The sequence below is a fragment of the Scyliorhinus torazame genome, chromosome 7 (assembly GCF_047496885.1).
Source record: "Scyliorhinus torazame isolate Kashiwa2021f chromosome 7, sScyTor2.1, whole genome shotgun sequence".
NCBI classification, from domain to species: domain Eukaryota; kingdom Metazoa; phylum Chordata; class Chondrichthyes; order Carcharhiniformes; family Scyliorhinidae; genus Scyliorhinus; species Scyliorhinus torazame.
In genome coordinates, this window is record NC_092713.1 from 3,017,425 (window position 1) to 3,032,906 (window position 15,482).

Here is a 15,482-nt window from a genome sequence, read left to right on the forward strand (position 1 = left end):
ATATTGTGGAATGATATTAATACTGGGATAGTGTTTAATGATATTAATACTGGGATAGAGTTCAATTATATTAATACTCGGATAGTGTGGAATGATAATGATTTTATCATTGGGATAGTGTTCAATTATATTAATACTGGGAAAATGCTCAGTTATATTAATACGGGGTACTGTACAGTGATATTAATAGTATGATAGTGGACAATGATATAAATACTGGGATAGTGGTCAGTTATATAAATACTGGTGTAGTGTTCAGTTATATTAATACTGGGATAGTGCTCAGTTACATTAATACTGGGATAGTGTTCAATTATATTAATTCTGGGATAGTGTACACTGATATTTATACTGGGATAGTGTTCAATGATATTCATATTGGGATAGTGTACAATGATATTAATACTGGGTTAGTGTACATTGATATTAATACTTGGATAGTGCATAATGATATTAGTTCTGGGATAGTGTTCAATGATTTTAATACTGGGATAGTGTACAATTATATTAATAGCTGGATAGTGTACAACAATATTAATACTGTGATTGTGTTCAATGATATTAATAGTGGGATAGTGTTCAATGATATCAATACTGGGATAGTGTTCAATGATATGAATACTCTAATTCTGTGGAATGATATTAATACTGGGAAAGTGTTCAATGATATTAATACTGGGATAGTGTTCGATGGTATTAATACTAGGATAGTGTTGGATTCATTATTGCTGGTATAGTATACAATTATATTCATGCTGGGATAGTGCTGAATTTTTTTAATACTGGGATAGTGTACAATGATATTATTACTCAGGTAGTGTACAATTATATTAATGCTGGGATACTGTACAAAGATATTAATACTGGGACAGTGTACAATTATATTAATGCTGGGATAGTATACAATTATATTAATACTGGGATAGCGTTCAATGATATTAATGCTGGGATAGTGTACATTGATATTGATGCTGGGATAGTGTTTAATGATGTTAATGCTGGGGTAGTTTTCAATGACACTAATACTGGGATATTAATGCTGGGATAGTGTTCAATGATAGTAATGCTGGCATAGTGTTCAATTATATTAATACTGGAATAGTGCTCAATGATATTAATGCTGAGATAGTGTTGGGTTATATTAATGCTGGGTCAGTGTTGGGATATATTAATGATGGGACGGTGTTGGGTTATATTAATGCTGGGTGGGACAGTATTGCGTTATATTAGTGCTGGGAGAGTGTTGGGTTATATTAATGCAGGGATAATGTTGGGTTATATTAATGCAGGGTGGGACACTGTTGGGTTATATTAATGCTGGGATAATGTTGGGTTATATTTATGCTGGGATAGTATTTAATGATATTAATGCTGGGATAGTGTTCAATGATATTAATGCTGGTATAGTGTTCAATGATATTAATGCTGGGATAGTGTTCAATTATATTAATGCTGGGATAGTATTGGGTTATATTAATGCTGGGTCAGTGTTGGGATATATTAATGATGGGACAGTGTTGGGTTATATTAAAGCTGGGACAGTGTTTGGTTTGATTAATGCTGGGATAGTGTTGGGTTATATTAATGCTGGGTGGGACAGTATTGCGTTATATTAGTGCTGGGAGAGTGTTGGGTTATATTAATGCAGGGATAATGTTGGGTTATATTAATGCAGGGTGGGACACTGTTGGGTTATATTAATGCTGGGATAATGTTGGGTTATATTAATGCTGGGATAGTATTTAATGATATTAATGCTGGGATAGTGTTCAATGATATTAATGCTGGGATAGTGTTCAATGATATTAATGCTGGGATAGTGTTCAATTATATTAATGCTGGGATAGTATTGGGTTATATTAATGCTGGGTCAGTGTTGGGATATATTAATGATGGGACGGTGTTGGGTTATAAGAATGCAGGGATAGTGTTGCGTTATATTAATGCTGGGTGGGACAGTGTTGGGTTATATTAAAGCTGGGACAGTGTTTGGTTATATTAATGCTGGGATAGTGTTGGGTTATATTAATGCTGGGATAGTGTTGGGTTCTATTCTCGCTTGGACATTGTTGACTTATATTAATGCTGGGATAGCATTAAATACTATCCCAGCATTAATATAACCCAACATTATCCCAGCATTAATATATCCCAACAGTGTCCCACCCTGCATTAATATAACCCAACATTATCCCTGCATTAATATAACCCAACACTCTCCCAGCACTAATATAACGCAATACTGTCCCACCCAGCATTAATATAACCCAACACTATCCCAGCATTAATCTAACCAAACACTGTCCCAGCTTTAATATAACCCAACACTATCCCAGCATTAATATCGTTGAACATTATCACAGTATTAATATCATTGAACACTATCGCAGCATTAATATCATTGAACACTATTCCAGTATTAATATCATTGAACACTATCACAGCATTAATATCATTGAACACTATCCCACCATTAATATCATTGAACACTATCCCACCATTACTATCATTGAACACTATCACAGCATTAATATCATTGAACACTATCCCACCATTAATATCATTGAACACTATCCCAGCATTAATATCATTGAACACTATCCCAGCATTAATATAGTGATAGTGTTCAATGATAGTAATGGTGGGATAGTGTTCAATGATATTAATGGTGGGATAGTGTTCAATGATATTAATGCTGTGATAGTGTTCAATGATATTAATACTGGAATAGTGTTCAATGATATTAATGCTGCGATAGTGTTCAATGATATTAATACTGTGATAATGTTCAACGATATTAATGCTGGGATAGTGTTGGGTTATATTAAAGCTGGGACAGTGTTTGGTTAGATTAATGCTGGGATAGTGTTGGGTTATATTAATGCTGGGTGGGACAGTATTGCGTTATATTAGTGCTGGGAGAGTGTTGGGTTATATTAATGCAGGGATAATGTTGGGTTATATTAATGCAGGGTGGGACACTGTTGGGTTATATTAATGCTGGGATAATGTTGGGTTATATTAATGCTGGGATAGTATTTAATGATATTAATGGTGGGATAGTGTTCAATGATATTAATGCTGGGATAGTGTTCAATGATATTAATGCTGGGATAGTGTTCAATTATATTAATGCTGGGATAGTATTGGGTTATATTAATGCTGGGTCAGTGTTGGGATATATTAATGATGGGACGGTGTTGGGTTATAAGAATGCAGGGATAGTGTTGCGTTATATTAATGCTGGGTGGGACAGTGTTGGGTTATATTAAAGCTGGGACAGTGTTTGGTTATATTAATGCTGGGATAGTGTTGGGTTATATTAATGCTGGGATAGTATTGGGTTCTATTCTCGCTTGGACATTGTTGACTTATATTAATGCTGGGATAGTGTTGGGGATATATTAATGCTGGGATAGTGTTCAATGATATTAATGCTGGGATAGTGTTCAATGATATTAATGGTGGGATAGTGTTCAATGATATTAATGCTGTGATAGTGTTCAATGATATTCATGGTGGGATAGTGTTCAATGATATTAATGGTGGGATAGTGTTCAATGATATTAATGCTGTGATAGTGTTCAATGATATTAATACTGGAATAGTGTTCAATGATATTAATGCTGCGATAGTGTTCAATGATATTAATACTGTGATAATGTTCAACGATATTAATGCTGGGATAGTGTTGGGTTATATTAAAGCTGGGACAGTGTTTGGTTAGATTAATGCTGGGATAGTGTTGGGTTATATTAATGCTGGGTGGGACAGTATTGCGTTATATTAGTGCTGGGAGAGTGTTGGGTTATATTAATGCAGGGATAATGTTGGGTTATATTAATGCAGGGTGGGACACTGTTGGGATATATTAATGCTGGGATAATGTTGGGTTATATTAATGCTGGGATAGTATTTAATGATATTAATGCTGGGATAGTGTTCAATGATATTAATGCTGGGATAGTGTTCAATGATATTAATGCTGGGATAGTGTTCAATTATATTAATGCTGGGATAGTATTGGGTTATATTAATGCTGGGTCAGTGTTGGGATATATTAATGATGGGACGGTGTTGGGTTATAAGAATGCAGGGATAGTGTTGCGTTATATTAATGCTGGGTGGGACAGTGTTGGGTTATATTAAAGCTGGGACAGTGTTTGGTTATATTAATGCTGGGATAGTGTTGGGGATATATTAATGCTGGGATAGTGTTCAATGATATTAATGCTGGGATAGTGTTCAATGATATTAATGGTGGGATAGTGTTCAATGATATTAATGCTGTGATAGTGTTCAATGATAGTAATGGTGGGATAGTGTTCAATGATATTAATGGTGGGATAGTGTTCAATGATATTAATGCTGTGATAGTGTTCAATGATATTAATACTGGAATAGTGTTCAATGATATTAATGCTGCGATAGTGTTCAATGATATTAATACTGTGATAATGTTCAACGATATTAATGCTGGGATAGTGTTGGGTTATATTAAAGCTGGGACAGTGTTTGGTTAGATTAATGCTGGGATAGTGTTGGGTTATATTAATGCTGGGTGGGACAGTATTGCGTTATATTAGTGCTGGGAGAGTGTTGGGTTATATTAATGCAGGGATAATGTTGGGTTATATTAATGCAGGGTGGGACACTGTTGGGTTATATTAATGCTGGGATAATGTTGGGTTATATTAATGCTGGGATAGTATTTAATGATATTAATGGTGGGATAGTGTTCAATGATATTAATGCTGGGATAGTGTTCAATGATATTAATGCTGGGATAGTGTTCAATTATATTAATGCTGGGATAGTATTGGGTTATATTAATGCTGGGTCAGTGTTGGGATATATTAATGATGGGACGGTGTTGGGTTATAAGAATGCAGGGATAGTGTTGCGTTATATTAATGCTGGGTGGGACAGTGTTGGGTTATATTAAAGCTGGGACAGTGTTTGGTTATATTAATGCTGGGATAGTGTTGGGTTATATTAATGCTGGGATAGTATTGGGTTCTATTCTCACTTGGACATTGTTGACTTATATTAATGCTGGGATAGTGTTGGGGATATATTAATGCTGGGATAGTGTTCAATGATATTAATGCTGGGATAGTGTTCAATGATATTAATGGTGGGATAGTGTTCAATGATATTAATGCTGTGATAGTGTTCAATGATATTCATGGTGGGATAGTGTTCAATGATATTAATGGTGGGATAGTGTTCAATGATATTAATGCTGTGATAGTGTTCAATGATATTAATACTGGAATAGTGTTCAATGATATTAATGCTGCGATAGTGTTCAATGATATTAATACTGTGATAATGTTCAACGATATTAATGCTGGGATAGTGTTTGGTTATATTAATGCTGGGACAATGTTAGGACATATTAATGCTGGGACAGTGTTGGGTTATATTAATGTTAATACAGTGTTGGGATATATTAATGCTGAGATTGTGTTGGGTTATATTGATGCTGGATAGTGTTGAGTTATATTAATGCTGGGATAGTGTTGAGATAGATTAATGCTGGGATAGTGTTGGGTTATACTAATGCTGGGATAGTGTTGGGTTATATTAATACTGGGAGAGTGTTGAGTTATATTAACACTGGGATAGTGTTGGATTATATTAATGCTGGGATGGTGTTGGATTATATTAATACTGGGAGAGTGCTGAGTTATATTAATGCTGGGACAGTGCTGAGGTATAATAATGCTGGGATAGTGTTGGGTTGTATTAATGCCAGGGCAGTATTGGGTTATATTAATGCTGGGATAGTGTTGGGTTATATTAATGCTGGGATAGTGTTGGGTTATATTAATGCCAGGGTAGTGTTGGGTTATATTAATGCCGGAACAATGTTGGGTTATATTAATGCTGAGGCAGTTTTAGGTGATACCAATGCTGGGATAGTGTTGGGTTATATTGATGCTGGGACAGTGTCGGGTTATATTAATACTGGGACAGTGTCGGGATATATTATTGCTGCAACAGTGTTGTGTTATGTTAATGCAAGGATAGTGTGGGGTTATATTAATGCTGGGATAGTGCTGGGTTATATTAATGCTGGGATAGTGTTGGGTGATATGCATGCTGGGGTCGTGTTGGGTTATATTAAAGCTGTGACAGTGTTGGGTTATACTAAAGCTGGGATAGTGTTGGGTTATATTAATGCTTGGATAGTGCTGGGTTATATTAATGCTGGGATAGTGTTGGGTGATATGCATGCAGGGGTCGTGTTGGGTTATATTAAAGCTGGGACAGTGTTGGGTTACATTAATGCTGGGATAGTGTTGGGTTATATTAATGCTGGGATAGTGTTGGGTTATATTCTCGCTTGGACAGTGTTGACTTATATTAATGCTGGGATAGTGTTGGGGATATATTAATGTTGGGAGACTATTAGGATATATTAATGCTGTAATAGTGTTGGGTTATATTAATGCTGGGATAGTGTTCAATGATATTAATGCTGGGATAGTGTTCAATGATATTAATGCTGTGATAGTGTTCAATGATATTAATACTGGAATAGTGTTCAATGATATTAATACTGGGATCGTGTCAATTATATTAATGCTGGGATAGTGTTTGGTTATATTAATGCTGGGACAGTGTTGGGATATATTAATGCTGGGACAGTGTTGGGTTATATTAATGCTGAGATTGTGTTGGGTTATATTGATGCTGGGATAGTGTTGAGATATATTAATGCTGGGATAGTGTTGGGTTATATTAATGCTGGGATAGTGTTGGGTTATATTATTACTGGGAGAGTGCTGAGTTATATTAATGCTGGGATAGTGTTGAGTTATATTAATGCTGGGTGGGACAGTGTTGGGTTATATTAAAGCTGGGACAGTGTTTGGTTATATTAATGCTGGGATAGTGTTGGGTTATATTAATGCTGGGATAGTGTTGGGGTCTATTCTCACTTGGACATTGTTGACTTATATTAATGCTGGGATAGTGTTGGGGATATATTAATGCTGGGATAGTGTTCAATGATATTAATGCTGGGATAGTGTTCAATGATATTAATGGTGGGATAGTGTTCAATGACATTAATGCTGTGATAGTGTTCAATGATATTCATGGTGGGATAGTGTTCAATGATATTAATGGTGGGATAGTGTTCAATGATATTAATGCTGTGATAGTGTTCAATGATATTAATACTGGAATAGTGTTCAATGATATTAATGCTGCGATAGTGTTCAATGATATTAATACTCTGATAATGTTCAACGATATTAATGCTGGGATAGTGTTTGGTTATATTAATGCTGGGACAATGTTAGGACATATTAATGCTGGGACAGTGTTGGGTTATATTAATGTTAATACAGTGTTGGGATATATTAATGCTAAGATTGTGTTGGGTTATATTGATGCTGGATAGTGTTGAGTTATATTAATGCTGGGATAGTGTTGAGATAGATTAATGCTGGGATAGTGTTGGGTTATACTAATGCTGGGATAGTGTTGGGTTATATTAATACTGGGAGAGTGTTGAGTTATATTAACACTGGGATAGTGTTGGATTATATTAATGCTGGGATGGTGTTGGATTATATTAATACTGGGAGAGTGCTGAGTTATATTAATGCTGGGACAGTGCTGAGGTATAATAATGCTGGGATAGTGTTGGGTTGTATTAATGCCAGGGCAGTATTGGGTTATATTAATGCTGGGATAGTGTTGGGTTATATTAATGCTGGGATAGTGTTGGGTTATATTAATGCCAGGGTAGTGTTGGGTTATATTAATGCCGGAACAATGTTGGGTTATATTAATGCTGAGGCAGTTTTAGGTGATACCAAGGCTGGGATAGTGTTGGGTTATATTGATGCTGGGACAGTGTCGGGTTATATTAATACTGGGACAGTGTCGGGATATATTATAGCTGCAACAGTGTTGTGTTATGTTAATGCAAGGATAGTGTTGGGTTATATTAATGCTGGGATAGTGCTGGGTTATATTAATGCTGGGATAGTGTTGGGTGATATGCATGCTGGGGTCGTGTTGGGTTATATTAAAGCTGTGACAGTGTTGGGTTATACTAATGCTGGGATAGTGTTGGGTTATATTAATGCTTGGATAGTGCTGGGTTATATTAATGCTGGGATAGTGTTGGGTGCTATGCATGCAGGGGTCGTGTTGGGTTATATTAAAGCTGGGACAGTGTTGGGTTATATTAATGCTGGGATAGTGTTGGGTTATATTAATGCTGGGATAGTGTTGGGTTATATTCTCGCTTGGACACTGTTGACTTATATTAATGCTGGGATAGTGTTGGGGATATATTAATGTTGGGAGAGTATTAGGATATATTAATGCTGTAATAGTGTTGGGTTATATTAATGCTGGGATAGTGTTCAATGATATTAATGCTGGGATAGTGTTCAATGATATTAATGCTGTGATAGTGTTCAATGATATTAATACTGGAATAGTGTTCAATGATATTAATACTGGGATCGTGTCAATTATATTAATGCTGGGATAGTGTTTGGTTATATTAATGCTGGGACAGTGTTGGGATATATTAATGCTGGGACAGTGTTGGGTTATATTAATGCTGAGATTGTGTTGGGTTATATTGATGCTGGGATAGTGTTGAGATATATTAATGCTGGGATAGTGTTGGGTTATATTAATGCTGGGATAGTGTTGGGTTATATTATTACTGGGAGAGTGCTGAGTTATATTAATGCTGGGATAGTGTTGGGTTATATTAATACTGGGACAGTGTCGGGATATATTAATGCTGCAACAGTGTTGTGTTATGTTAATGCGAGGATGGTGTTCGGTTATATTAATGCTAGGATAGTGTTGGGTTATATTAATGCTGGGATAGTGTTGGATGATATTAAGGCTGGGTTCGTGTTGGGTTATATTAATGCTGGGATCGTGTTGGGTTATATTATTGCTGGGATAGTGTTGGGTTATATTTACACTGGAACAGTGCTGAGTTATAATAATGCTGGGATAGTGTTGGGTTATTTTAATGCTGAGATTGTGTTGGGTTATATTGATGCTGGGATAGTGTTGAGATATATTAATGCTGGGATAGTGTTGGGTTATATTATTACTGGGAGAGTGCTGAGTTATATTAATGCTGGGATAGTGTTGAGTTATATTAATGCTGGGATAGTGTCGGATTATATTAATGGTGGGATAGTGTTGGGTTATATTATTACTGGGAGAGTGCTGAGTTATATTAATGCTGGGATAGTGTTGAGTTATATTAATGCTGGGATAGTGTTGGGTTATATTAATGCTGGGATAGTGTTGGGTTATATTATTGCTGGGATTGTGTTGGGTTATATTATTACTGGGAGAGTGCTGAGTTATATTAATGCTGGGATAGTGTTGAGTTATATTAATGCTGGGATAGTGTCGGATTATATTAATGCTGGGATAGTGTTGGGTTATATTATTGCTGGGATAGTGTTGGGTTATATTTACACTGGAACAGTGCTGAGTTATAATAATGCTGGGATAGTGTTGGGTTATATTAATGCTGGGATAGTGTTGGGTTACATTAATGCTGGGATAGTGTTGGGTTATATTGATGCCAGGGCAGTATTGGGTTCTATTAATGCTGGGATAGTGTTGGGTTATATTAATGCTGGGATAGTGTTGAGTTATATTAATGCTGGTATAGTGTTGAGATATATTAATGCTGCAACAGTGTTGTGTTTTGTTAATGTTAGGATAGTGTGGGTTATAATAATGCTGGGATAGTGTTGGGTTATTTTAATGCTGGGATAGTGTTGGGTTATTTTAATGCCAGGAAGTATTGGGTTCTATTAATGCTGGGATAGTGTTGGGTTATATTAATGCTGGGACAGTGCTGAGTTATAATAATGCTGGGATAGTGTTGGATTGTATTAATGCCAGGGCAGTATTGGGTTATATTAATGCTGCAACAGTGTTGTGTTTTGTTAATGTTAGGATAATGTGGGGTTATAATAATGCTGGGATAGTGTTGGGGTATTGTAATGCTGGGATAGTGTTGGGTTATTTTAATGCCAGGGAAGTATTGGGTTCTATTAATGCTGGGATAGTGTTGGGTTATTTTAATGCTGGGACAGTGCTGAGTTATTATAATGCTGGGATAGTGTTGGATTGTATTAATGCCAGGGCAGTATTGGGTTATATTAATGCTGGAACAATGTTGGGTTATATTAATGCTGAGACAGTTTTAGGTTATACTAATGCTGGGATAGTGTTGGGTTATATTAATGCTGGGATAGTGTTGAGTTATAATAATGCTGGGATAGTGTTTGGTTATACTAATGCTGGGATAGTGTTGGGTTATATTAATGCTGGGATAGTGTTGGGTTATATTAATGCTGAGACAGTTTTAGGTTATACTAATGCTGGGATAGTGTTGGGTTATATTGATGCTGGGACAGTGTTGGGTTATATTAATGCTGGGTCAGTGTTGGGTATATAAATGCTGGGACAGTGTCGGGTTATATTAATACTGGGACAGTGTCAGGATATATCAATGCTGCAACAGTGTTGTGTTATGTTAATGCAAGGATAGTGTTGGGTTATATTAATGCTGGGATAGTGTTGGGTTATATTAATGCTGGGATAGTGTTGGGTGATATGCATGCTGGGGTCATTTTGGGTTATATTAAACCTCGGACAGTGTTGGGTTATATTAATGCTGGGATAGTGTTTGGTTCTATTAATGCTAGGACAGTGCTGGGTTATATTTATGCTCGGATAGTGTTGAGTTATATTAATGCCTGGATAGTGTTGAGATATATTAATGCTGAGATAGTGTTGGATTGTACTAATGCTGGGATAGTGTTGGGTTATATAAAGGCTGGGACAGTGCTGAGTTATAATAATGCTGGGATAGTGTTGGGTTATATTAATACTGGGTTAGTGTTGGGTTATATTAATGCTGGGATAGTGTTGGGTTATATTAATGCTGGGATAGTGTTGGGTTATATTAATGCTGGGATAGTGTTAGGTTATATTAATGCCAGGGCAGAATTGGGTTATATTATTGCTGGGTTAGTGTTGGGTTATATTGATGCTGGGACAGTGTAGGGCTATAATAATACTGGGACAGTGTTGGGTTATCGTACTGCTGGGGTAGTGTTGGGTGATATTATTGCTGGGATAGTGTTGGGTTAATTTAATGCTGGAACATTGTTGGATTCTCTTGATGCTGGGATGCTGTTGGGTTATATTAATGCTGCAACAGTGTTGTGTTATGTTAATGCGAGGATGGTGTTGGGTTATATTAATGCTGGGATAGTGTTGGGTTATATTAATGCTGGGATAGTGTTGGATGATATTAAGGCTGGGTTCGTGTTGGCTTATATTAATGCTGGGATCGTGTTGGGTTATATTATTGCTGGGATAGTGTTGGGTTATATTAATGCTGGAACATTGTTGGATTCTCTTGATGCTGGGATGCTGTTGGGTTATATTAATGCTGCAACAGTGTTGTGTTATGTTAATGCGAGGATGGTGTTGGGTTATATTAATGCTGGGATAGTGTTGGGTTATATTAATGCTGGGATAGTGTTGGATGATATTAAGGCTGGGTTCGTGGTGGCTTATATTAATGCTGGGATCGTGTTGGGTTATATTATTGCTGGGATAGTGTTGGGTTATATTAATGCTGGGATTGTGTTGGGTGATATTAATGCTGGGATAGTGTTGGGTGATATGCATGCTGGGGTCATTTTGGGTTATATTAAACCTCGGACAGTGTTGGGTTATATTAATGCTGGGATAGTGTTTGGTTATATTAATGCTAGGACAGTGCTGGGTTATATTTATGCTCGGATAGTGTTGAGTTATATTAATGCTGGGATAGTGTTGAGATATATTAATGCTGAGATAGTGTTGGATTGTACTAATGCTGGGATAGTGTTGGGTTATATAAATGCTGGGACAGTGCTGAGTTATAATAATGCTGGGATAGTGTTGGGTTATATTAATGCTGGGATAGTGTTGGGTTATATTAATGCTGGGATAGTGTTGGGTTATATTAATGCTGGGATAGTGTTGGGTTATATTAATGCTGGGATAGTGTTAGGTTATATTAATTCCAGGGCTGAATTGGGTTATATTATTGCTGGGTTAGTGTTGGGTTATATTGATGCTGGGACTGTGTAGGGCTATAATAATACTGGGACAGTGTTGGGATATATTAATGCTGGGACAGTGTTGTGTAATGTTAATGCTGGAACATTGTTGGATTCTCTTGATGCTGGGATGCTGTTGGGTTATATTAATGCTGCAACAGTGTTGTGTTATGTTAATGCGAGGATGGTGTTGGGTTATATTAAGGCTGGGTTCGTGTTGGCTTATATTAATGCTGGGATCGTGTTGGGTTATATTATTGCTGGGATAGTGTTGGGTTATATTAATGCTGGGATAGTGTTGGGTGATATGCATGCTGGGGTCATTTTGGGTTATATTAAACCTCGGACAGTGTTGGGTTATATTAATGCTGGGATAGTGTTTGGTTATATTAATGCTAGGACAGTGCTGGGTTATATTTATGCTCGGATAGTGTTGAGTTATATTAATGCTGGGATAGTGTTGAGATATATTAATGCTGGGATAGTGTTGGGTTATATAAATGCTGGGATAGTGTTGGGTTCTATTAATACTGGGAGAGTGCTGAGTTATATTAATGCTGGGATAGTGTTGAGTTATATTAATACTGGGATAGCGTTGGATTGTATGAATGCTGGGATAGTGTCGGGTTATATTAATGCTGGGACAGTGCTGAGTTATATTAATGCTGGAATAGTGATGTGTTATATTAATGCCAGGGCAGTGTTGTGTTATATTAATGCTGGGACAGTGCTGAGTTATAATAATGCTGGGATAGTGTTGGGTTAAATTAATGCCAGGGCTGAATTTGGTTATATTAATGCTCGGATAGTGTTGGGTCATATTGATGCTGGGACAGTGTTGGGTTATATTAATGCTGGGTCAGTTTTGGGTATATAAATGCTGGGACAGTGTAGGGTTATCTTAATACTGGGACAGTGTCGGGATATATTAATGCTGGGACAGTGTTGTGTACTGTTAATGCTAGTATAGTGTGGGGTTTTATTAAAGCTGGGATAGTGTTGGGTTATATTAATGCTGGGAGAATGTTGGGTGATATTGATGCTGGGGTCGTGTTGGGTTATATTAATGCTGGGATAGTGTTGGGTTATATTAATGCTGGGATAGTGTTGGGTTATATTAATGCTGGGTTAGTGTTGGGTTATATTAATGCTGGGAGAATGTTGGGTGATATTAATGCTGGGGTCGTGTTGGGTTATATTAATGCTGGGATAGTGTTGGGTTATATTAATGCTGAGATAGTGTTGGGTTATATTAATGCTGGGATAGTGTTGGGTTATGTTAATGCTGGGATAGTGTTGGGTTATATTAATGCTGGGATAGTGTTGGGTTATATTAATGCTGGGATAATGTTGGGTTATATTATTGCTGGGATAGTGTTGGGTTATATTTATACTGGAACAGCGCTGAGTTATAATAATGCTGTGATAGTGTTGGGTTATATTAATGCTGGGATAGTGTTAGGTTATATTAATGCTGGGATAGTGTTGGGTTATATTAATGCTGGGATAGTGTATGGTTATATTAATGCTGGGGCAGTGCTGGGTTATATTAATGCTGGGATAATGTTGGGATATATTAATGCTGGGATAGTGTTGAGTTATATTAATGCTGGTATAGTGTTGAGAGATATTAATGCTGCAACAGTGTTGTGTTTTGTTAATGTTAGGATAGTGTGGGGTTATAATAATGCAGGGATAGTGTTTGGTTATATTAATGCTGGGATAGTGTTAGGTTATATTAATGCTGGGATAGTGTTGGGTTATATTAATGCTGGGATAGTGTTGGGTTATATTAATGCTGGGATAGTGTTGGGTTATATTAATGCCAGGGCAGTGTTGGGTTATATTAATGCTGAGAGAGTGTTGGGTTATATTAATGCTGAGACAGATTTAGGTTATACTAATGCTGGGATAGTGTTGGGTTATATTGATGCTGGGACAGTGTTGGGTTACATTAATGCTGGGTCAGTGTTAGGTTATATTTAATGCTGGGATAGTGTTGGGTTATATTAATGTTGGGACAGTGCTGGGTTATATTAATGCTGGGATAGTGTTGAGTTATATTAATGCTGGGATAGTGTTGAGATATATTAATGCTGAGATAGTGTTGGATTGTACTAATGCTGGGATAGTGTTGGGTTATATTAATGCTGGGACAGTGCTGAGTTATATTAATGCTGGCATAGTGATGGGTTATATTAATGCCAGGGCAGTGTTGGGTTATATAAATGCTGGGACAGTGCTGAGTTATAATAATGCTGGGATAGTGTTGGGTTATATTAATGCTGGGATAGTGTTGGGTTATATTAATGCTGGGATAGTGTTGGGTTATATTAATGCTGGGATAGTGTTGGGTTATATTAATGCTGGGATAGTGTTAGGTTATATTAATGCCAGGGCAGAATTGGGTTATATTATTGCTGAGTTAGTGTTGGGTTATATTGATGCTGGGACAGTGTAGGGCTATAATAATACTGGGACAGTGTTGGGATATATTAATGCTGGGATAGTGTTGGGTTATATTAATGCTGGGTCAGTGTTGGATCCTCTTGATGCTGGGATGCTGTTGGGTTATATTAATACTGGGACAGTGCTGAGTTGTATTAATGCTGGGACAGTTTTGTGTTATATTACAGCTGGGATAGTGTTGGGTTATATTATGGCTGGGATAGTGTTGGGTTATATTAATGCTGGGATAGTGTTGGGTTTTCTAATGCCAGGGCTGTGTTGGGTTCTATTAATGCTGGGACAGTGTTGGGTTATATTAATGCTGGGATAGTGTTGGGTTATATTAATGCTGGGATAGTGTTGGGTTATATTAATGCTGGGATAGTGTTGGGTTATATTAATGCTGGGTCAGTGTTGGGTATACAAATGCTGGGACAGTGTAGGGTTATATTAATACTGGGACAGTGTCGGGATATATTAATGCTGGGACAGTGTTGTGTAATGTTAATACTGGGGTAGTGTTGGGTGATATTATTGCTGGGGTAGTGTTGGGTTATATTAATCCTGAAACAGTGTTGGGATATATTAATGCTGGGACAGTGTTGTGTTATATTAATGCTGGGACATTGTTGGATTATATTAATGCTGGGATGCTGTTGGGTTATATTAATGCTGGGATAGTGTTGGGTTATATTAATGCCAGGGCAGTATTGGGTTCTATTAATGCTGGGATAGTGTTGGGTACTATTAATGCTGGGATAGTGTTGGGTTATATTAATGCTGGGATAGTGTTGGGTTATATTAATGCTGGGATAGTGTTTGGTTATATTAATGCTGGAATAGTGTTGAGATATATTAATGCTGGGATAGTGTTGGGTTATATAAATGCTGGGA